This window comes from Nematolebias whitei, chromosome 12, assembly GCF_014905685.2.
Source record: "Nematolebias whitei isolate Nwh7 chromosome 12, NemWhi1, whole genome shotgun sequence".
Taxonomy (NCBI): domain Eukaryota; kingdom Metazoa; phylum Chordata; class Actinopteri; order Cyprinodontiformes; family Rivulidae; genus Nematolebias; species Nematolebias whitei.
This window is the reverse complement of record NC_056509.1, coordinates 42,800,374-42,825,576: the sequence shown is the minus strand read 5'-3', so window position 1 is coordinate 42,825,576 and position 25,203 is coordinate 42,800,374.

Here is a 25,203-nt window from a genome sequence, read left to right as displayed (position 1 = left end):
TCACACCTTTACTGTGCAAATTATGAAACCAGTTAGGACCAAAGCATTTTCCTGCTAGACAAAAAGGTGTCTGTTAAATGACATTGTAGCTAAAAGAACCCTTTCTCTTCTTCAGGTTGAATAAAAAAATATTAAATTGCTTGTAGCACTTCCTCTAAGCAGGATATTATTAGTGGTTTCTGATTATAAACTACATCTGATCCACTTTGTCATAGGTTTTCACCATCGGACCTCAAACTGTGAAGTCAACCAACATTTTAAATCCTAAGAAATCAAAGAACTTCAACTATATTTCTGTTGATGACCTTCTCTTCCTGCTGCTGGTATCTGAGGTCATGGATGTTTACGAGTATAATATTCCTGCACCGTTTTGCCTTCCTGGTATTACCGTATTTTCCAGCGTATAACTCGCTCTGGAGTATGAGTCAAAAATATATAATACATATTAAGTAATACATAAAACTTATAAAACATAAGTTGCATCAGTCAAAAAAAGCATCATGAAGAGGAATAAAACACATAAGTCACATTTATCATGCATCACCGCTGACATGTTACATTTATTTTACGTTTATTTAATGTTCAAAACAGCTTCATTTCGCCTGGGCGGGATGGCACCATCCATCCATCATCCATCCAACCATCCATCCATCGTGGCTGGTGCCGCAAGCTCTCCAGTGTTCCTCCGCCTGCACCAGCTGAGTGAAGCGAGCGAGCGCGAGAGGACTCGCTGTTGCAGTTCTTCAAAAATTTAAAGCGTCAGTCAAAAAAATTGTTATGAATATGGAAAAAAAACGTATATACGTCGCAGAACTGACAAATCTATGCAAAAAAACTGTGACTTAAACACCGGAAAATACGGTATATATGACCGTGTTTTCACACATGCAACCCCACAAACGCACGAGCTGCACTGAGAGCTGCTCCTCTGCAGATGCTGGCTGATGAAAACCCCAAAGCGGACGGATCAGAGTGAAGACATAATCAACCCTGAGCTCTGAGGAAGAAGGCCTTTCTCTCCCCTCTTCCTTCCGTCTTTTACCTCCCATTTTTTCCCCATCAGAGTTTCAACTCCCCTCTCTGCAGAGTGGCGCTCGGAGCAGCAGCACAAACAGAGCCGGTTCAAGGTTTGAGCAGACGAGGGTCGTGGTGCTGCAGTGGCACAAGCTTGGAGATGTAGAGGCAGCACTCCAGTGCAGAGTTCAGCTCAACCAGAAGGTTTATTACTCGTGTGTGTGTGTGTGTGTGTGTGTGTGTGTGTAGGTGTTATTGAGGAGCATGGCTTTCCCCTGAGAGATCCTCCATTAATTGTGAAGTGAAGGAGCCCGAGGGCGACACCAGGGACCTCCATTAAACACAGACAGGCAACTGACAACCTCTCTTTCTCCCTCTCTTTTCCCACCCCCCCCCCCCCCCCCCATTTATCTCTAAAATTCAAATTCACATTCAAATTTAAACAAGGCTCATCGCCACGAAAGGAGCAACCTGATCTCGACGAAGCAACAACAACGCACAAAAGAAAGTGTTGATTCTGGGAAGTCACAAACAAGGAATCACATGTCGAACTCAAGGCCCGGGGGCCAAACGTGGCCCTCGTTGACATCTTATCTGGCCCCCAAGATGATATGTGAAACGTAAGATACTTTCATCACTTAAATTTTTTCAGCAATCTTTGATTGCGATGTCGAAAATGCAACAGAGAACGTCACATGAGACCAATCAAACTCTTGTTGAGGAACCTGCAACCAAGAAAATCTAACTTGAGTTAATGTAGATTCTGAAACTGGCCCTTATTTTGAAAAATGTTTTAATTTTGTAAGTGAGTTTGACACCCCTGAATGTTTCATTCAACCTTTATTTAGACAGATAAGTCACATTGAGCCTAGAAGACTCGTTTACAAGTGAGATCTGTTCAGACAGCCAAAGTGAAACTGGACACATGTAGGAATTTGTAGCTTGCATGAATAAAACGTCTGATTTAAGCAAATTTAACGCAGTGAAAGAGTTTGTTGTGCAGGAATGTTACGTTGAAGTCGTCTGATTCCATCACTCGTGGTGGATTCAGTGTTTTGTGTTTCTTCGGCTGCAGTAAACTTTGTCTCCACAGAGGAGAGTCGAAACTTGTTAATACGGCGAGTTCTACCCTCGGAGCCCGCTCATATTATGGGTGCTTTTTGTAGCTGGGCTGTGAGTCCCTCATGAACTTGTTTCCAGAGCAGGGTAATTATTACAGGTACAGCGCCTCAGGTGGGAAGCTGGTTCCCATCAGGATCTCTCTGGACTCCTGAACGAGAGCGTCACTGCCAGTCAGCGGAGGAACCTCCTGAGGAAAAGCTTTGAGTCTTCAGTGAACACGGCCGCTAATCTGTAAACACAAATACTGAAAACAAATATTCTAACTGCTTTTATCTTCACCTCTTTCTCTACTTTCATTCTCACCCCTGTTTGTGAGCAGTGAGGGTCACCTTCCACTAGAGGGCGCACCAGTAGTGTGGAAAAGGTTCTCCAATGTCAAACCCCTCCAAGACTTTGACCATTTCACTCCAGAAGCACCCCCAATGTGAACAGTGCATGTGCTGTAGGCAAATACCTCCTGCACACCTTACCTCCCATCATCAATGAGTGTCCAAGTGAAGCTCTGATGTGCATTTTATATACGTGCACAAACGCACGCATTTATATACACATACGCTACAGCAGATGTTAAGGATTAGTGTGTGTGAATGGGTGTGTGTGTGTGTAGCCTCGGGCACTGTTCAACAATGCATTATTCCTGAGTGCACCAGTTAAGAGGGGCACTCCGTCTCCATGGCAACCGCCCTGGCTCTGATGTACACACAGGGTAGTTGATTATCGCCCCCCCGATAACGTCAACATTTTGCCCCATCAGATTAGAGTCAGTGAAATATGACGCGCTGTCGCTGAAACAAGTTGTTTGAAAAATCCTCATCTTGGGGTCATTTGGGGTAAAATTATAATCTGGAGGACGTTTGTTGTTGATCATGTGCGTTCACGTCAAAACATATGTTCATTTTTACCTGATTCGGTGGACAGAGACTCCTCAAAGTGGAACGACAATCAACGTTCAGTCTAAGCCTGTTTAGCTGTGAATAACAACTCGTCCGTCCTAATGTTTAATCTTAGACGTAAAAAGGAACAAACCTCCAACAAAGCCATTTACTTCCTGGTTACCATCTGAGGGAAGCCTGCTTTGTTCTTCCACACAGACGGCTGCCAACTTGTGGTAGCCTGCAGAGAAAATGGTGGATTTCTGGAGAGATTAGTATAATCACTGAGATCCCGTGGGGCTAAACACAGGTCGACCACAAGCAAAGGATCTAAGTTAAGAGAGGAATAGGTCCTGATGGCCAAGGGCAACATTGGAGGCAACGTTGCAGGGTAAATATGATGGAAAGTGTGTTTCTCATTATGCTTCTGCTCCTTTGAGCCCACTGCTCAGCAACACTCTTCGCTTTCCTGTTTCCAGCTGCCAGAAGGAAGCAGTTTATACATGTTAGGCCATGAAACGGCAGCATTTTAAAATTGCTTTTAAAAGGAGACGATTTAAATCCTCACGTTTGTCTTAATTAACCGCTCTTAGATTGAGAGACGGAGTCGAGCAAGAGCACAAACTGTAGTTTAAAGATGGACGCAGCCCTCAGATCTGCGAAGGGAAGGAAAGAGGAAGAAAAGCATAAACGTGTAAAATCTCACCGGATGCCTGCTTCAAAAATAAAATCTGAGTATTCCACTCTCAAAAATTAAAAAAGTTCTTAACTCCTACATATTAAAATGATTGGCTTTCTAAAGATGATTTCATATTTAAGCAAATATTAGGCCCAAGTGACGTTAGATGATTCAGGCTCAGTGATCATTTTCTTGTTCAGAGAAGGTCACGTCTGCTTTACAATATACAAAATGTGACAATGAAATGTCAAACTCGAGTCTATTGTCTTGGTTTGTCATGTTTTAGTTATTCTTTGGATTTTACAAGTGGCTGGCATCCTTTGAGTTGTGGTGCCGCCTCGTGTCCAAGTTGTTTTAGTATCCTAATTAGTCAATTTGCTTAAAAAAAAATAAAAAAAACATATAAGTTTCCTCTTGTCTCTTGTGTCCATAGGAGCCACACTGTAAATGTTTGTTGATGGTACAATAAATGTACTGTATTTGCAACAGTATCTTACTGTCAATGGTGTAGTCTACATTTTTGTAGTGGGTATACTGTGTTTAGAGTCCAAAGTACACTCGTTAGTACAATGTAATTGTCAATTTATTTTTATCATTAAACATATTGAACATTTCCAGATTTCTCTGATGCTTATATTTGAATAAATGTACAACAAACTTTGTACAACAGTTGTCTTTGTATTAAAAACAAGTTATAGCATTTATAAAACAGTATCAAAGCAAAACATGTTCAAGTATTAAATAGTATGTACTGAAGTACGGTATACAATAATTAGCTGGATAAGCGAACGTAATAAACAAGATAGATTGTTACAGAAGCGTTTAAATGCGTTAATTTATCAATGACACGTGCCTAATGATATGGCATGTATCAATGGGCACTTTTAAGTTGGTATACTGAAATTCTAAAACTTTTCTAGTGGGTATACGACACATACCCGCGTATCGCATAGACTACACCATTGCTTGCTGTAGTACCAGTTTACAGAAAGTTACTTGATAATGGTTGCCAATAAGTTGCAGTAATTTCAATGATAAATCATTTACAGTGCAACAAATCTTCAAGACTCATCCTCCCTGTACTATCATACTTGCAATAAAGAACACACCCAGAGTAGTAGCACTGAGGGTAAGAGTTTCAAGACACAAGTATCAAGTAAGTGTTTTATTTGCAAGGGACGGGGGACGCTGGAAGGATCTGTGGAGAATGAATTCTTGTGTGTATAATCCTTAGAGCTTTATGGTCATTGATTACAAGGTAATCTGTCACAGTCTCTTGTTGTTGCTGGCACAGAGGAGGACGGGGGATTCCAGGGCCAGGTTGCCGGCGGTGGAGTAGGTGAGTGAGAGTGGCAAGACGGACTGAAGGCTAGTGCTTGTTGTCACAGGAGTTCCACGAGGAGACACAATTAGTGAGATAAGATCTAGGCTTTAGTTGCTTACTTGATGGCAACAGTAGAACCAGACATCCAAGATGGAGCACCAAGGAACCAAAACTAAGGCAACAAGAAATACAGGTTAGTACTTTTTATTAGGAGTAGGTTAACAAGGGCTGTCATACTGTGATCAGTTGAAGGCTAATGTTCCTGTGGCGAGAAGATCATTAGACCAACCTTAAATACCCAGGTCCACCTGCTGCTGGTTAGGTGTCATCCTGCCACTCAGAAAGCTGAAAGAACTGCAGGTTATGTGGAAAATGTCAGAATCCCCAAAGTACCCGCCTCTCTAGCCTCGCATTTGGTATATATATTGTGGGCATAATCCAAGTTAGGTGCTTACTCCAGGAGGAGGGGTTGTTGTTGATAACACACAATGCTGCCTCCAACTCCTGGTTGCAACATTCAGTGTGTCCATTGGTTTGATGGAAGCACGAGGTCAAGCTGGAGGAAGTCCCCAATGCACTGCAGAACGCCAGACCTAGGAAATGTATTGCGGACCTACATCAGATGGATCTGGGAAATCTACCAGGAGCTGAGCTGTCTCACAAGCAGTGAGAAGCTTGGAGAGAGGAACAAAGGGCCTCCACTTCTCCAATGCTAGTTTTATAGCTAACAGCTCTCGATTACCTCCATTGTAATTCTGCTCAGCAGGGAAAAGACAAAGAGAGAAAAAGGCACAGGGGTGGAGTTTATCATCAACCTTAGATTGTTGTGAGTGAACAACCCCAACACCAGAAAATGAGGGATCCACCTCAAAGATAAACTGACATTTGGGGTCAGGATGAGCAAAAATTGGAGTTGATGTAAATGATTGCTTTAACTCACAGAAAGCAGCACCTGCTTTAGGGAGTCCAGGAGGAGGTACTGGTACTCAGGGTGGAGGGGAGTTGGGTGAGAGGAGTTGCAGTGCAACTGTGGTCCTTGATGAATCGTCTGTAAAAGTTTGCGAATCCCAGGAACCACTGTAGTTGTTTGTGATTCTCAGGGACTGGCCATTCTGCCACAGCCTTGGCCTTTTCCGGATCCATCTGAACCTGCCTCTGTCAAAGATGAATCCTGCAAATGACACTGAGGAAACATGAAACTTACATTTTTCAGCTTTAATAAAAAGTTAATTCTCCAGTAGGTGCTGGAGAACCACTCAGACATAACCAGTATGTTGTTGGAGCTCTTTGGCACAAACTAGGATGTCGTCGACACCAACAAACATGAAGATATTAAGAAAACCTCAGAGAACGTCATTAACAAGAGTTTGGAAGATGGAGGAAGTAGAGCTGTCATTTCTAACCCGGGCCAGAAGCCCGACCCGAAATTGGGCCAGGCTGGGCCATAATAATGTGCTGGATGGGCAGGCTGGGTTGGTGTCTGACTTTTGATTGCTTCATTGCTTCAGCTGACGATCCAATTATTTGGCGACATGGCTTGCCATACCTTCACCAGCCACCCACGGGCATTTGACCGTGAGCTGACTGGCCTTGAAAAAGTTAAAAAAAGTTCAGTTAAGCTTCAGATGGGACTACAGGTACTGCCAGGCAGCGATCCATCGCCCAAATGTATGTTCAGCCGCTGCACTCAGTGGACGCGCACGGCCGACGACCCAAACAGGTGAGATCCCAAAGCAGACATGTCAGAGCAGGGTCCATGTCTGAATAATGCAGAATGAAGGTAGAAACAAGGTTGTAATGCTCTTTGACAGCCATGAAAGAACAAACACCCCCTTAGCGCCGATCTTCTGCTCGCTTAGCCAAGCGCGTCCGCCAACCGTTAATAACTATATAAGCAGTCAAAGTTTAATTAAAAATGTCAGAGTTTTTTTCGGGTTCAGACCTGTAATTACTGTTAATTCATCGGGTCGAGTGGGGTTCGGAATGATGGCTATGGGCTGGGGCTGGGCCGGGTCAGATTTTTTGGGCCCGAATGCAACTCTAGGAGGGAGCATTGGTCACTCCAAATGGAATGACAAGGTATTCAAAGTGCACCAGAGTTAATGTTTTAATGGGAATCTGCAACTTTGTCACCAAATCATTCTGGTTAGATTCTGTTCTGCACCAGAGTCCACCAAGCCTATAACAGGGAAATTTATCTGATTAATATGAATTGCATTGGGATGAACGAGTCTAGAGCCATGAAAAACAGATGATCTACCCACCTGTATGTCCTGGTTTACTGGTGGGAATAGCCTTCTAAACTGGCCGAACAGTTGGCAATACAGTAAATTGTCCGCTCTTAATAAATGCATTCTCTAGCAATTATTCGATGCCATCTTTCCTTCGCAGTCAGACAGATACGATGCGGTCCAATCTGCATTGCTTCAGGACCTATTTCTGCCGTGGTCATTCTTTGTAACCCGGAAGTATTCTAGTCATGGGATTTTTATAGTTTTATAATTTGACACTGTGTGAGTTGATTTTAACTTGTCTGTATTCTATAATGTTAATCATTTAGTTCTCATCTTTACCTATTTGGATCTATGTATTTTATCCTGTGTCTGTTGCTTTTTTGTTTTTCTGGTGGGCCTTGTTGCTGTTTTAAGTGCTTCATAAATACAGTGGCATGGTATGAAAATCATAACAACGATGTCTGTTTTCTACATGAAACATTTTGCATCTGGCTTCATTTAAACCTAAGAGCCTAAGAGTTGGAGCATCATAAACAGTTACCAAAGTAATCCTTAATAACTAACACAGGAAGTTACTAACAGGCTTCAAAGAGTTTTTGTGTTCTGAAACATTTATTCACACCATTTTAAGAGTTGGACAGATATTAGATGCAGTGAAAGCCCCTCAAAAATTACCGTATTTTTCGACTTATAAGTCACAGTTGTTTGTATAATTTACATGCCCTGCGACTTATACACTGAAACAACTTATTTATGTTTTATTTCCCATCTTTATAAACCAATTTTTGGCTGAGATAGGACCATTTTCATTCATTCTGACAATGAAAATATTGAACACTACCATTTTCAGTCGCTACATGGCACTCAAGTAGTATGGCATGCCGTTGTGTCACGTAATAGGTAAAAGTGGCTATTAATGACACAATCGGCTTGCCATAGCCTCCCACCTTCGTCCAGCTCCAGGATCATGCCTAGAGCAACCGTCAAATCAGCTTCATTTTGCTGAGCCGCCCCAGTGAAATGCAGCTAATTTGACAACTGAAGTGCATTTATTAAGTAAAAGTTCAACTGAGACACACATTTACTATAATGTCGAGCAAATAAATTATTGTTTTCGGCGCTTATCTTGTTAAATTTTGAAGAAATACACAGCATTCCTCTTTCCTGATTTCATCCCTCTGTGTGCTCCAGGAGCACTGAGGCAGCAAATATTTTAGAAATGCAGCTGATTTTACCATTAAAGTGCGTTTATTAAGTAAAAGTTAGACTGAGACACACCTTTACTATAATATCGAGCAAACAATTAATTGTTTTTAAGTGTTAATATTGTTAAATTCTTGTTAAAGTCCTCCCATGCACGCTACCACGGCCTCCGTTTGGCAGCCAATCAATTTTTGGCACAACACTGGCCACATTTCCGGGTTGTCAGCGGTGACGCATAATAGATGCGATTTATACGGTGATGCGTCATTTTTATGTTTTTTTAAACTTTATTAGACATATTTGGACTGATGCAACTTATACGACGGTGCGACGTGTACGGCGGAAAATACGGTACATAATGATCATTTTGAGAATAATTACAACATTGCACAGCAATTTAATGTGGATTCTATTGCATCCACATTGAAAACAACATGAAAGCAGGAAGTTAAGACTGCAAGAAAATAAAAACACCATTTATATTTCGGCTTTCCCAGGAAACAAGAAGTGTGGAGAGTTAAAGCAGCCGAGGGCAGCGTGACATGTCCACCACTTCATCCGGGCAGAGCCATTATTGTCTGGGATCCACACAAGCAGAAAAGTTGGGGTGACGGGGGTTATAATGCTCATGAGTGTGTTTATGGTGTGTGTGGATGCTGCACTCACTTTCTCTCCATTGGAATGGGTTGTGTGTGTGTGTGTGTGTGTGTGACAGCTCAGATGAGGACTGGCTGCAGGCAGATGCTTTGCTCGAGGCCACATTCAGTTCCGTCGCGCTGCATTAGTCCCCAACCAACCTGTCACCCCCAGCAAGAGAGTGATAGCACACACACACATACACATACACACACACCTACAAAAAAAACATTTGCACACATTCATCAGCTGCTTCCTGTGTGTTCACAGGCAGCACAGAACCCAGTGACAACAACAAAACAAACACAAAGAGCATTTTACTCTGCACTGATCGTGCAGCGGTGAACCAGAGCTGCAGGAGGAGCACATAATTAGAGGCAAAGAGTTCATCAGAGCAACTGGAGTGTGTGTGTGAAAGTATTTATATGTGTGTGTGTGTGTGTGTGTGTGTGTGTGTGTGTGCGCCGTCCGTCAGTGCTGATATGCTAGTGAGGGCGACTAACCGGAGTTGAGTGGAGTCTTTTGTAGCGCAGGCGAGGCCCTCAGGCACAGCCCCAGACCCAGAACCTCACCACCACCACCCACATATCCACAACTCACAGACACACACACACACACACACACACACACACACACGCACACACACACAACATGCTATGCCCTCGGCCGTGGCGCTCTAGATGTGATGTGACAACTACAGTGGGGCAGACTTTCCCACCACCACCAAGTGTTTCGACGGTCTGTGGCTGAGTGTGAGCACGTACACGCGCACACACACTCACACACACGTGCACACGTGCACGTGCTCACAGCAGTGATTCTCGTTGAAGGGTGTCATAATGAGGCTGGGTTTGGTGGGACAGATGTTGGGATTCGGAGGGCATCGGCTGAGACATGGAAGTGACGGTTCATTAGCAGGAGAATCTCTCCCTCCCTCCTCCAGCCTGTCCGCCTCATTGTGTTTCTCTGTCTCTACTGTCTTTTTCTACTCCCCTCCTCCCCTCCTCCCCCCTCTTTCTCTCTGGTATGATTTCCTGTGCCCGGAGCCACTGGCAGAGGCAATTCTCCCTCACTCTGCTGCAACGGTGCATTTCTGATTAACTTTTAATGGCTTCGGTGTTACGGCCTGGAGACGCAGACGGCGGCCGGCGCTGGCTGCAGATGCTGAGGAGAGGCCAACGGGTCGGCGCTCTGGATCAGCCGGGAAACAGCCAAATGAAGGCAACACATCGCAGCAATCAAACTGCATGGAGAGTCTCAGCTAGGAGCTTGACGGGCAAACATTTAGACCTACAGAACCTCACTGACCTATGTAAGGCGAGGTCAGTGAACAAGGCCAGGCTGATTCTGGCAGATCCTGATCATCCTCTCCATGGTGAGTTCAGGTTGCTTCCGTCTGGGTGCAGGTATCTGCTGCCCAGATGTAGAATGAACAGACTGAAAAGCTCATTCATCCCCGTAGTGATCAGGCTTCTCAATGAACAGTGATGATTTCTATTATTTTAATGTCTCAGTGTCTTGTATGGATGTTATGTGTGCTACTGACTGTGGAACAAACTGCCCCTTGGGGATAATAAAGATTCTTGAGCTTGAACTTTTCCTCCTTTCTGCTTTTGCTTGGGTGCAGGGAGGTTTGACACCTGTCCTCGTGGACAAAGTTCAACAACAGAGTTGCTCAATCATCGTTTTTACCCTCGACTGATTGCTGGTTGTAGCCAAAAATATTTTTGCCCACTTCAGCGTTTGTTGTAAAGCAACAACCTCCAAATGCATTTTAACACAACTCTCAGAAAGTAACTATCGGACAAACCTCTACAACTCATTGTTGCTTAGAACTGAGCCGATTCAAGATGGCTGCCACAGCTAAACAATCTTAGCAAACACAAATGTTGCTATACCTCTGTGTATTTTACACATACAGAGCTAAACTCTGTTGTTGTGATAGTCATTCCCAACACATATGCTGAGCACTAAAACATCGGTCAACATTTGTTGATAAAACGTCGCTGGTAATCACAGCTGTGTTTGTCTGTTAGCAAAATGTCTGATAAACCGGTGGACAGATTTTAATGAAACTCGCTGAATGAAATTATTTTGATATACATCTACAACTGTTTAATTCAATTCAACGTGGCTGCTACAGCTGTGCATCCTTGGTAAACACAAAAATGGCAATAACTCAGCCAGATGTGGCAGGTTTCAAGCTTCTGTAGTAGATGAGCATCATTCCCAATATATACTTTAAGCAACACATGTTGTTCAATTTGTTTGCTTAAAACAAAGGCAATACCTCTGTCTGTGACTAAAAGTCTCATAAACCAATAAATGGATCTGAATAAAACTTTCAGAAAGTAATCATTGGAAGTACAAGTTACCAAATAATTAATTTTTGAAGTTACCCTGATTTAAGTTGGCCATCAGAGCTCATTGACTTTAAAGAACACAAATCTGAATTTAAGGCTATAACTCATCTGGTTTTGTATATACTGTACGGAGCTCATCTTTGGTGTGACAGTAGCTGAGAGTCATCCTCAACACACCGTCTGAGTGCTAACAGAACTTCAATGTTAACGTCGTTGTTGGATAATTTAATTAACGTCTCATCAACTCATTAAATAATTAAATAAGCCACACAGAATGCGAGATCTTTTCAACCCAGGTTTACTCCTTGCACGGGAGTGCAACATTGAAAACAGGCATATGAAGCCCTGATCATAAGGTCTGCCTGCGGACAACGAGTTAGTAAAAGCTTAACTACCCGTTATCAACAGAGGCGAGGTCAAGACGACTGATTCACAGCTGTTAAAGGCGCCAGAAGTTATCAATCAACTCCAAAGAGACTCTCTTGACTTCACATATGTTTCTATATTAATTTAACATTTGTAAGCGAAAACATCCATGACCTTTACATAACTTCCCCCGTCAGGCGTTTGCAAAGTTTGAGCCAAACGACCATAACTTCATCCCATCTGCAGGTTTCATTTCTGACCCTAAACGGTGGCCTGTTGGTAAAGCTGTTGCCTCTCAGCGAGAAGGTTGCCGGTTCAAATCCCAGCCCGGGACCTTTCTGAGTGGAGTTTGCATGTTCTCGCCGTGCATGCGTGGGTTTTCTCTGGGTACTCCAGTTTCCTCCCACAGACCAGAAACATGCATGTTAGGCTGATTGGTAACTCTAAATTGTCCCTAGGTGTGAGTGAGGGAGTGAATGGTTGTTTGTCTCTATGTGTCCCTGTGATGGACTGGAGACATGTCCAGGGTGTCCTCCACCTCTCGCACAGTGACTGCTAGATATGGTCACCAGTGACCCGAAAAGGAAAAAGTGTGTAAAGATAACGGATGGACGGAATTATCTTTTCTTCTTTGACTTCCTTATGTCTTTCAGCGCTCCTAGGTCTGAAAACGTCCTGCCACCGTGACACAGTTACACATCCTCACAGCTGGCGTGTCAGGATTCTGGGTCATCGCTCTGCTGTTGTGTGTTTTTCCACCAACCTCCTTCTTTGCAAGAAGAGCCGAAGAGGCGTGCTCCCAACTGGGAATCGGATCATTGCATTTACAACTGAAGCTAATTAAGTTTTTAAAACCAACCCAATTGAAGACTGTGCTACTCCTATTCAACCTGAATGTATTACTATAAGTCAGTCAGTTTTAAAGAAATTTAGCTAAAATTTGTTGTGACACATTGTAGATGAGAGCACTTCCCAACTTATTAACGCATTGTGCAACGCCTTATGATACTGTGTGATATCGCTCTTTTTAAGATTTGTCCAAACTCGTCATTTCAGTCTCAGGTCGAGAGCTAGAGAAGCCGCGGCACTAGTTCGTTTTCGCCGAGATGATTTCTCTAAACAAGATGATTTTAGTCTCATACTCTCAGCTCTGATGATCTGCTTTGAAGCTTGAGGGATGAAAAAAAGGAAGCATGCTATAACGTAAGTGTTTAATCCAAATTAATGACCAAAGTTATAAAAATTTGTATTACCGGTAACTAAAAGAGACTATCATCAAAAGAGAAATCTGTCGAACGGCTTCAGATAATTATTATGTCAGATGCTTTCTGCTCTGGTTTGTGAAAAGCTTTTTTTATTTCGTGCATTTCCCCCCAGGCAGAACAGAAAATAACATAATCATGAACGCCACTTAAAAGAATCAAACAATCCATAAAAAAATAAAATAAAATACAGCCTGAAATGTTTCTGAAATAAAACTGGAGTTTGGCATCTGTGCCCACTTCCCGTGCTCGCACTCGCATGTTGTCAGCGTATTGACGAGTTCAGCCATTTTGTTTTCTCTCCAGGCAAAACTCTCTCTTTCATGTTTCTGATCAGAAAGAAGGAAAGCAGTTATGAATTAAACATTCAGGTGTAATATGAATCCATACCTTACTGCATAAACGTGCCTCCACGCAGATGGTTTCCCACAATGCTCTCTGAAGTCTGCATTTTTATGGACCGCATATGTTTTTCTGGACGCGTTCCATGCTGTTTGAATAACTTACAAGTCAACAAACACAAAATCTGGTTAAATGAATACGAGAGGTTCGTTTCGTGGAACGAACGCAGTCAGAACCAGCTCTGGACCTGCGTCTTGAAAACACTGCGCAGACGTTTCAGCTCATAAATGACATTTTTATGGTTCTCTCTGCACAGTTTTCAAATACATTTGTTGTTTCGATGGTGTGATCCGATGACGTAACGCTCGCTGTATACAATTTCTCAGTTCAGAAATAACAATATGTTTCATCTGTTTGACTTGTGTTTGCATTTGGTGTTGGATAAATTCAGCTCTGTGGTTGTTTTCAAACTGTTTAATTCAGTCATAAAGATCATGAGATGGAAAAGCAAACTGAGTGTAAAACAAATAAGTATAAACTGAATTTATTTAAATTCAATTGATGAAATTTCTATTTAAATTAATTGCAACATTTTCAAACAATTGCTTATTTTTGAGGGTTCCCGTTTGTATTCATTATTTTATTAAGTTTATGAAACTTTGGTACAATTAAAGATATAACGTACTTGCTGCCATACACGTCACATCAGTCCAAATATATGTCTAATAAAGTGGAAAAAAACATAAATATGACACTTCGCTGTATAAGTCGCATCTATTATGCGTCACCGCTGACCACCTGGAAACGTGGGCCGGTGTTGTGCCAAAAATCGATTGGCTGCCAAATGGTGGCAGCGGGAGCGTGCACAGGAGGACTTTAAAAATAATTTAACAAGATTAACACTTAAAAACAATTATTTGTTTGCTTGAAACTTTATCAAAGGTGTGTCTCAGTTGAACTTTTCCTTAAAAAATGCACTTTAATGGTCAAATCAGTTTCATTTCGTCAACGAAATGCAGCTGATTTGACGTTTGCTCCATTAGTTCCAGAGCAAGACGAAGGTGGCTTTGTATGGCAAGCCAAGTGTCTCATTAATAGCCAATTTTGCCTATTAATGAGACACTTGGCTTTCCATATTAGTTGAGGGCCATCTAGTGGCTGAAAATGGTATTGTTCAATATTTTCCACGTCTGAATGAATGACATGGTCAGATTTCAGCCATAAATTAGGTTATAAATATGGGAAACAAAATATAAACACGTCGCTTCGCTGTATAAGTCACAGGCATGCTAGTTTATGAAGAAAAAAAACTGCAACTTATACATTGAAAATTACGGTAATGCAGGTCACCCGCTGCCTTTCATACCAGAGTTTTAGACTATAAACGCATTTTGATGAAAAGTAACAAAGTTGCAGCTTTTGTTTTTGGTCAAACCTTGAAATGAGGCCTTGAGATGTGATAAAGCTCAGAGTATGTTTTGTGCATATCTCTCAGCTACTATATGTCACGAGGGCGAGAACCCAGAGAGTACGGACCGAGAGAAGAACCGAATTCAGAGCTCAAATGTAAATATGTGTGATGAACAATGTACAAGGCAGGGATGAGGGAACCTGGAAATGGTGGAATACGGGTTAGTTTGTGGAATGAAGTTTTGGTTGGAGATGCAAATGTTGGCTCCTGGTTCCTTACGGTTGGGTTGGCCGGTTGCGGCTCAGAGGAGAAGGTGGAGGGTGCACAACAGGGGAGGTCCAGGTAGTAGATACAGCAGTGATCATGGAATGAAGAAGGAGAGTGGTTGGATGGCGTAGGAGCAGCTGATGCAGAAGGTTTAAGGTCAAGGTGACTTTATTGTCATTTGTGTCACGTGTGGTACATGAGGTGGAACGAAATTGTGTATTCAAGTTCCCAGTTAGACCCAAAAATAGCAATATTATACAAAAAGAAAACAGTATACAAGGATCTAAGATATACACTAAACAACAATAATATAATATAATATATATAATATAACATAATGTGTACTAAACAGCAGCCTGAACATGAGCCTTTTGTGAGCTGATGAGTATGAATACAGCAGCTTATGTGTCAGAGATCAGCAGCATGGATAATCAGCAGGACAGATAAAGTCACATGTCACCAATTAAAGTGGCATTACAGTGATTTTTCTGGTTAGAGATTCATGAGTCTAACAGCCTCAGGGTAGAAGCTGTTCCTCAGTCTAGTGGTTCTATACTTAATGCTCCTTAACCTCCTTCCTGAGGGGAGCGGGGCAAAAAGTGTGTGTGCTGGGTGAGTGGGGTCCTTCATGATGCAGGTGGCCCTCTTCCTGCATCTGGAGGTGTAGATGTCTGTGATGGTGGGGAGGCTGAGTCCAACATCTTCTGTGCAGCCTTCACCACTCTCTGCAAAGCTTTTCTTTCTGCAGCTGTGCAGCCTCCATGCCACACGTTGATGCTGGAGCACAGGATGCTCTCCACTGCACACCTGTAGAAGGAGGTGAGCACTGAGCTTCCCAGACCAGCTCGCCTCAGCCGCCTGAGGAAGTAGAGTCTCTTGATCAGGCTGGTGGTGTTGTTGCCCCAGCTGAGGTTGTCATTCAGGTGCACACCCAAGTACTTGTAGCTGGAGACCACTTCCACCACAGATGACGATGATTACAGGTGAGTACCAGCATAGGAGGTTCATATCATCAAGTAAGTGGTCCAGGAGATCAGGCTCAGAAAGCACAAGGGTAAGTACTCTTTTGCAATTTGTACATTAAAGGGCTGGAGATACAAGTACCGGTTGTAAGTAATGCTCCAGCAGGGAATGGGGGCTCATCCGAAGACCTTTATACTCCTGGAGCCGATCAGTGGAACGAGCTCCAGCTGTTGCTGCTCATGAGCTTCGCCCTGGAACTCAGAAACATGGAGGGAAAAACTGTAAACTCTACACCCGAAGCTCAATATCAGTAAAACTGATGAAGTTGTAGCAACTGGTGTGTTCACTAAGCTCAGCTGGCTGAGGTGGCCATGTTAAAAGATCATGGATATGCAACAACTTAAAGAAGTAATTTTGTTTTCGTTGTTTATGTGAAAGACAAAGAGTGCAGGAGCTGCTTCCTTTGTGCAGATGTTTTAATGAATCATTGGTTTAAGTGATGCAGAAGATTTATAGATTTATGTGACACATGTGGTTGGTTTCAGACTAATAAAAAAAAAGATGCATGCACGTTTTTATGCTTTTAACACACACAGAACTTTAAATGTTCGTAACATTCATTGGATTTCCTGCGTAAATTGTGCTCACACTGTTACTCTTTATGTGGACAAATAAATAAAAAGCATCCATTATTTTTTGTTTTCCTTCATCATCGTTTCAGTAAATTGTGGATTACAGTGACACAAACGAACACAGCTCCTCCTGGTTTGGATGTAAAAGCGTTTTCCCTCTTCAAAATTTACAAAAGAAACTAGAAATAAGGCTTTTCATGAGCTTGTGTGACTTCTTTGTGCTAGGAGTTCACGGTATGGATGACTCTCAACTACTACTACAAGAAGTTGTCGCTTAATCACCGTGAAATTACCACTTGCTCCATTTTTGGTAGGTGGAACTGAAATTAGTGAGGTGACATTTATTGATGAGAAATTAACATGGAAACCTCACATAAACAATTTTACACCAGATGTAAAGAACATATATCTATGAGATATTATTCATAAATTAAACGGATTCTTTCATTTTTCTGGATTGAGTTCTATCGTGCATTGAATGATTAAATGTGACGTGAGACGTTAATTTTCTTTGACCCATCAAAATGAATGCGGTCATTTATTAACAGAATCAAAGTTTAACATCAAACATTTACATTAATTTGGCAAATTGATTACAATAACACATAATTAATTAGCAGGCTTTACAATTAGGAAACCATACGGCCATGGTTTCCACTTGCAGCTTAATTACAACAGACATTTATGAAAATATCTGGATTAATTACTGGCAGATAGAAGAGTTTTAAAGATGGGAAAATGAAGTTTAAATGGAGAGGAAATGGGTGAGGGAATATGTAGGTCTGTAGACCAGAACGACAACACGCTCCTTTGGACGCAGCTTAACCCACGGTACACTTTGGTTGAGATCGACTCTTTACCTTTGCAGATGATATCTAAAAAAGTTAAATCTGGTCCTCTGGACATTCAAAAAAACAAAACAAAGCAAATCAACAAAAAAATGTAGAAACGTTTCGTCTCTCGTCCGAGAGACTTCTTCAGTCTGAGGTGCTGTTTTCAGCTCAGTCTCTTAAAGACGAAACGTTTCTACATTTTTTTGTTGATTTGCTTTGTTTTGTTTTTTTGAATGTCCAGAGGACCAGATTTAACTTTTTTAGATTTTTCTACCTGGATTATTGAGCATGCATCAGGATATTTTGCAGATGATAGTTTCGGCGTCGGTGTAGAGTTTCCTTTCAACTCTTTCCAGCGTCTCCGTAAGAACAGCTAAAACCTCAGGAGTCGTGAGATCATCCCAGAACAGACTTCTTCATTGTTCCTCTGAACTTCTCTCGTTCAGGGACTTCTCGTTCGAGGTCCTCCCTGGAACGTTGTTCAGCTTAGTTCCCGTTGTTCTCCAGCATTCTGCATTTTCACAAAAATATCTAAATCGATAGCAATTCTGTATAAAGTAAGAGAGTTATTCACTGATAAAGCAATGTTTATGTTGTATAATGCAATAGTTGCTCCTTATTTGGTTTATTGTGTTGAAGTCTGGGGTAACGCGTGTAAAACTATAACTAATCCTTTGTTCATTTTACAGAAAAGAACTGTACGAATTATTATGAAAAAAAACAGATATCCGTCGAATACTTTATTTTATCAACTGAAAATTTTGAAATTCTATGATTTGGTTAATATAACATTTTGTTGCTTATGTATAGGGCACATAAAGGCACGTTGCCCGTTAATATTCTAACAGATTTTGTTAAAAGAGAAAGTGTATATGTTCTTAAAGGAATTGAGATGTTTGTGAAGCCTTATTTTAGGACTAGTTTGAAGGAACGATCCACAATAATTCAGGGAATAGGATTGTGGAATGGTTTGGATGATAACGTTAAAAATGCCACATCACTTTATACATTTAAGAGACGGATAAAGACGAGTTTCTTGAAAGAATGTGGAAATCATTAATATAAATCTACTTAAGTTGTTGTCTGGTTTGATTTAGATGTTTGAATTTTTATGTTTTTAACCTGGCTAGGTTGCTATTATATTTGTGAATTATATTTTAATTTAAATTTTGTAAAAATATTTTGATTTACATTAGAATTAAGTAAAAAGGGGCAGTTTTCATAAGACTAGTTCTTCTTCTGCCACCTTTTATTTTATTTTATTTACATTTTTTGATTGTAATATATATAAATATGTCTTGTGTTTAGTTTTTTAATTGTCATGTTTTTAAATGAAATGAATAAAATTTATATATATTAAATAACAAACTTATAGTAATAAGATCCGCTGAATGGCAGCCGTCTTGAATTGAGTTGACTCTTTGAGCGTAAGCTATAATAAGAGTTGAAAGTTTCCAAGCCGTGGATGTAGAAAAAAGAAGAGTGGAAAAAGTTTCCTCTCATGTTGTGAACGCAGCATCAGATGCACAACTTTCCATCTGAGGACGTGTTTTGTCCGTCTTTCCGCGTCCGCGTGTTTCTGAGTGCTATGCTGTGTTGCATCTCCCAGGTGGTGCAGATAGAAGGCGACATGGCAAGCTACTCTCTGTCAGAGGAAGGTGTGTGTTAATATTTAACAGAGGGAGGCTCTATTTAGAGCCCGCCGCCTCTTCATCTCCCCGGTGGACGGCACGGCGTCGTTTCCGACCGGCGCCGTTATGGAGGAAAGCTGTAGGAAGCAGCCGCACGTCACTAAGTTCTCCTGACAGAATCAGTGTGCAGATGAGCTTTAAAATGTGCGGCGCTGTTTTCCACGTCTGCGTGCTTGTGTGTGTCCTGACGATCTCTAATTTAAGAGTTTCTCCTCAGACTTACACGGCACGACAACATTCTTTGCACCAGGGCCGACGCAGACCTATAGAAAGGGGTTCGAGAGTAATCGTAAAAGTCTAAACAAATACGAACATTTCAACCAATTTTAAAATTGGAAAATGCCTTTTCCATTGTTTCAGGTTATTTTTGAAAGGGCACCAATGTTTTTGCCTGTGTGTTTGTTTGTCTGTACTGTTAGCAAAATATCTCATCCCTGGAGGGATTTGAATGAAACTCTCAAAGTGATCATCAGATGAACTTTTAGAGAGAGCCTCATTCAAGATGGCTGCCACAGCTCAGCAAGCTTAGCAAGCACAAAGACGGCCACGCCGCCGTGACGTCTACAGATCGTGAGCTGAAGTTTGGTGTGATGGTAGCTGAGAGTCATTCTCAACACACACTCTGAGCACTACCACATCACTCAAAATGGGATTTCCAGACTTCGTCTTTACAGTCAACTTCTGCCTCTGTTAGCAAAATATGATATATATATATATATATATATATATATATATATCATATGTTTATATATGTTTCTAAACTCTAAACGCTCTAAAAAAGCACAGCATGTCATGATTTCCTGCCTCCTCTGCTCTTTGCCACCTGCAAGTGCACTTAGCCACGCCCACTTCTCCACTCTGCACAGTGAACAGCTGATCAGCTGCAGCAGGAAGTTTATCCTGCAGTGTGGGCTGCACAAAGGTGCAGCAGGTGCTAAATAATTTAAAATAATTTATTTTAAATAAAAATTCCATGCCGATCGTGCAGCTCATCCATCAATCAGCCAATTGTGTGAAATGTCCAATCTTATTTTGAAAACCGTGATAGAGCGAGTCCACGATAAACGAACCGCAAAGTAGCCAGGGACTACTGTATTGTGCTGTCTTTAGGATTTTCAGGTAGTGTCACCAAGATCTAACTTTTTTGCATTGGAAAACTCTTTCAGAGGGAAGTGTCATAATGAAAACATGACAAAAACATTGAAATTTCTTCTTCATGAACGATGATGTCACTACTTTTTATTTTGAGGACTTTGACACTTTCACTGACATGGATTTTGAGGCATGAACCATTCATTTTGAGCAAGTGGCAAGCTTTGCAGGTTATCAACTACAAAGTAGGTTGTTCCAGTTTCAATTTATTGTTTTGAGAAATGCACCAAAGCGACTAAGAAAAACTAACTCAGTTCTCTGACCTCTCCTTTCAGCTATTTCAGCAATTATTAAGGTTTTCATTAATAAAATGTTGTAAACTTGAGATCTAAAAGAGCCATGCAATTAAGAGCACTAGTTTGCTGACGCCTTAAAATCCCAAAACTTTTCATAAGTTTTCTGCATCAATCTCAAGCAGCTCAAGAATTTGTGTCTGTTAACTCTTCGGGTTGAGCTCTGCAAACTGATAACTCCCGTTCAACATTTAAAGCATGGCTGGCAAATTTTAATTAGTGAAAGCATTTCAGCATTTGTGTGCGTGTTCCTGATCTGATGGGATTAATGGATGTTTGTGAATCTCAGCTGGCAGCAGCTGAGAGCAGGAAACATGCAGACATGGCTTCTTGATGTACAAGGTGACTGAAATGAGATGAAACCGCTTGACCCCCAGTAGAACTAATTAATTACACAAAATGTCCCGTAACCATGATCCGAAAGGCTCGGATGTGTCAAATCAGCAAAGAAATGTCCAGATACAGTGCTGCACCCCCCAACCCCACCCAATGAGACTTTTACCGATCTGCATGAAAGGCGCGGAGCGACAAGGAAAGTTCACCGACAGAAAACAGAGGAGATCAAACGTTTGCTGTCTGGATGTTTATGCATTTTCTAACATCCTCTACCTGAGAGTACCGTATTTTTTGCCCTATAAGTCACGTTTTCTTTTTTGCACAATTTGCATGCCCTGCGACTTAAAGGCCGAAGCGACATATTTATGGATTTTGTCCCATATTTATAAACCAAATTTTGGCTGAAATATGACAGTTTTCATTGATTCTGACTGAAAAAATGGAACACTACCATTTTCAGCCACTAGCTGGCAGTCGAGTAGTATGGCATGCTGTTGTATCATGAAATACATAAAAGTGACTATAATAACTAATTCAAAAAAGTTCAAGACAAAGACAGTTGTATTTTGTTTATTATACTTTATTGTTTTTGTGTCGAACTTTGTCCTTGGCGACTGAAAATCTTCACCAGTTATTAATGACACAATCGGCTTGCCATAGCATTCAACCTTTGTTCTGCTCGCTGCTTGGAGCAGCCGTCAGCTTAATTTCAATTCAATTCAAAAATACTTTATTAATCCCAAAGGGAAATTATTTGTTGTTGTAGCTCGTTATCCTCATTTCATTAAGAGATGTTATAGATGCTGATGGCTGTAGGCAGGAAGGATCTCTTGTAAAGGTCCATCCCACAGTGGATCCAAAGAAACTGGCTGCAGATGCCGTCCAATCTGTCCAGACTCGGCTGGCCTCTCAGTTCCCCCGTGCTGTAGGACCGCCCGAATGCCGGGCAGAACTCCTCCCAGAGCGATGGCCACTCCTCCAGCAGTCTGCAGAGCTCCTCGTCGCTGCGGACAGCCAACTGTAGGTGCCGAGGGACGATCCCGTCCTTCCGCTGTCATGATCCATGTTTCCTGCTAGTTCCAGGATCTCAGTGGTCAGGCGCTCGAGCACAGCTGGTAGGTAGATGAGAATGCGTCCACAGAACATCCTTTTCAACTCATTTGAGATATGAGGCTGTATATGAGATATTATTTGAGCTTTTGAGATGTTAATCAGCTGCTGTTGGTTGTAGAAAACTGCCTTGTTGCCATGGTTACGCATCATAACAAATGTCCAAAACTTTAAAAAGTTTCAGTAAAAATCCTTCCTGCTGCACAGCATCTGATACCAGAGGAAACAATCATCCAAAAAATGTGATTTACATCCAGAAAAAGAGGAATTAAAGTTTCCAAAAGCAAAATCTCAGGATGAAAGTAACAGAGATGCTCCAACATGCAGCCACCTGGAGCGGCGCAATTCTAGAACTATATAGTATAATAGATCCCTCCAAATTACTCCCTGTCACTAGTCTGTGCCACCTCAAACAAGCAAAAATAAATAAACAAAATATCTACCTCGGTTCTTCTACACATTGTAACTCCCGCTTGAATATTTTACACCAGAAACGGGTTTAAATCATTCCCCGTTCAACTCCAGTTCCATTTATAAAATATGAATCTGGTCAGACAGTAAACGTAAACCAGACTCATCAGCAGAGGCGTACAGCGTAAGTTGATCAGTCCACAGTAGCTTGATATTCTTATTTAAAACTAATATGTATTGTAATCCACAGTTATAGTTTCCAGAAGATAAGACGTTAAACTGAAATCCTTTCAGCAGGAAGTCCATCAGCAGGACTGAAGGGGTGGAGGAGGATGTTTGAGGTGTATCGGTATCAGGTGGCCTTCTCTTCTGAAGTGCCAGGCTCAAATCTTGAATGCTGTCCTAATTGAGTGCCCCTCCCTTGGCCGGCACGGTCCTGGTGTACCCCCTCTCAGGGCCCGGGGGGCCGGTGTGGCTGTCTGAGGGGGCCTGACCCCAAAACTCTGCCTGAGGCACTGACTGCCACCAGCCTGAACCCTCCCTAACCCCCACTACCTCTCTCCCCTCTTCATCTCCGTCTCTGATGCTCTGAGCTACAGACTTCTTTTGTCTGTCCTCACCGGATTACCAACACACACACACACACACGCACACACACTTTTAATCTTTCACTCAACACACACTCATTCTCACTAATTACAGTATCATTAGTCAACACACACACACAGATGGTTAAAAATAACGGTTATAATTAAATTGAGAAAAGTAAATAATTTAATACGGTCATAAAAATAATGACTTTTCAGGAAGTTTGTGTTTTAATTTGAATCCCACCGATTGTAAATCTTGTAATTTTATTGTAGAGTTCAGCGGGTCACTCTATGAGGAGTTGTATCTTTTATTCAGAGGGTCACCATCCCTTTCAGCCGTGCACGTATCTGTGACTTGATGACAGAATCTACAGTGCAGTTTGAGCTGTCGCAGATTGGCCTCATATTCTGTTTTATTTTGAAAAGCCAGCGGTCTTTCTTTAATTCTGCGTATTGTTTATTTTGACCGATTTGGTCGTAGTTTGTTTTCATGGTTTTACAACATGAGTAAATCTTTAAATCCCTAATTAGTGTAGTGCTTGTTTGGTGTTTAAATTAATAATAAACTTAATAACTTTTAATGTCCCTGGTTGCTGAAGGTTTTAAATAGTGATTTTTTTGTAGTTTTCAAGCGGGGGGAGCAATTTTATCCACCAGTAGATGCAACAGCGGATCCAGGGGGTGGCCAATGGTGGCCTTGGTCACCATAAATTAATCTTTGGCCACCCCAGTCACTTGAGCAAACTATACTTTTAAGCAGTCTAAAACCCAGAAAGCATATCATAGCAGAGATATTTTGCTAACAGACAGACAAACTAACACTTTTTTTTTTCCAAAATGAGAGCCACCCTTCAGCCAGCCAAGTGTTTTCAACCACATGAATAATCAGTTTATAAAACATTAGTAAATACTTTATGATAAGATTTTTATTCACCAGATCTTGTTAAAATAATAATAAAAGCTTTTAGGTCTCAATCGTCTAGCTGAATATGATTTAAAAAGATGTAAAATGACTAAATTTCTGTCTCTGAGGTCACTTTTAATCCTCTCTTTATATGTTTAGTGTTTAAAAATATATATATATGTAAAAAATATAAATTTGTTTCTGAGAAATAAAGCAAAAATGTTTTGAAGCAGTCTTTCTAAAGTTTTATTTTAAACAAGAAGATTATGGAAACAGAAAAATAAATTGATTCAAGCTTTTTGGATAGTATGTAAAAAAAACCCCATCTATTTCAAACACATTTATTCATCACAATTTTTAAAACAAACACTTTGGATAAGACGGTGGTTGGAGGCTGCATTTTCTTTTCCAGACAAAAACAGAAAGGCGTCAATCAGATGTGTTGTTTATTTTTTCAACCTTCTCTTTCATTGTGAAGCTGCTGTCCGTCATTTTGATTGACAGCTCAGAGGAGGGCTCTGACGGGCAGATGAGAGCAAGAAGCCAATCTCTGCCTCAGAGGCAACAGCGCCGGTCCTGTGTTTTCCTGCCCACCTCCCACCACCTCCTCCTGCTCGCTGCCTCCCACCACCTCCTCCTGCTCGCTGCAGACCCTCCCCTCTCATCGGCCCGCAGCTCTGAGAACATGGACGCCTCCTCAGCAGCATCACCGTCCAGGACCAAAGACTTTATGAATGTTTAGAGTTAAAAACACACACAGTGTGAATTTACTTAAGAGGAGCCGCTGTTTTTAAACGCGTCTAACGTTTGGAGAGTTTTGCTCCAGTGGCTTCATTTCTGCTCTGATTTTAATTATGTTTCTTTTGCTTCCATCAGGCTCCTACTGAAGGTAGACCTCCATCACCAGGACCACCTTCATCCTCTTTTCATGGCTCCACGCCCTGCTCCTCAGGCTCTCCACACTCCCCAGGACCACCTTTGGCCTCCAGCCTACCAAACATGGCTCCCCAGGTTGTTCTACAGACCCACCTTGTTCTCCAGGCTCCCTGTGGACACTGGGCTTTCCATCTGTCTTTGCTGGACCACTCAGGTCTCCAGGCTCTTCATGCCCACAGCTAGTTTCTTTCATGCTGGCCCCCAGCCCCGGCCTCGGGGGTCGCCGCGTCATTACACACCCCCCACACAAGCCACCA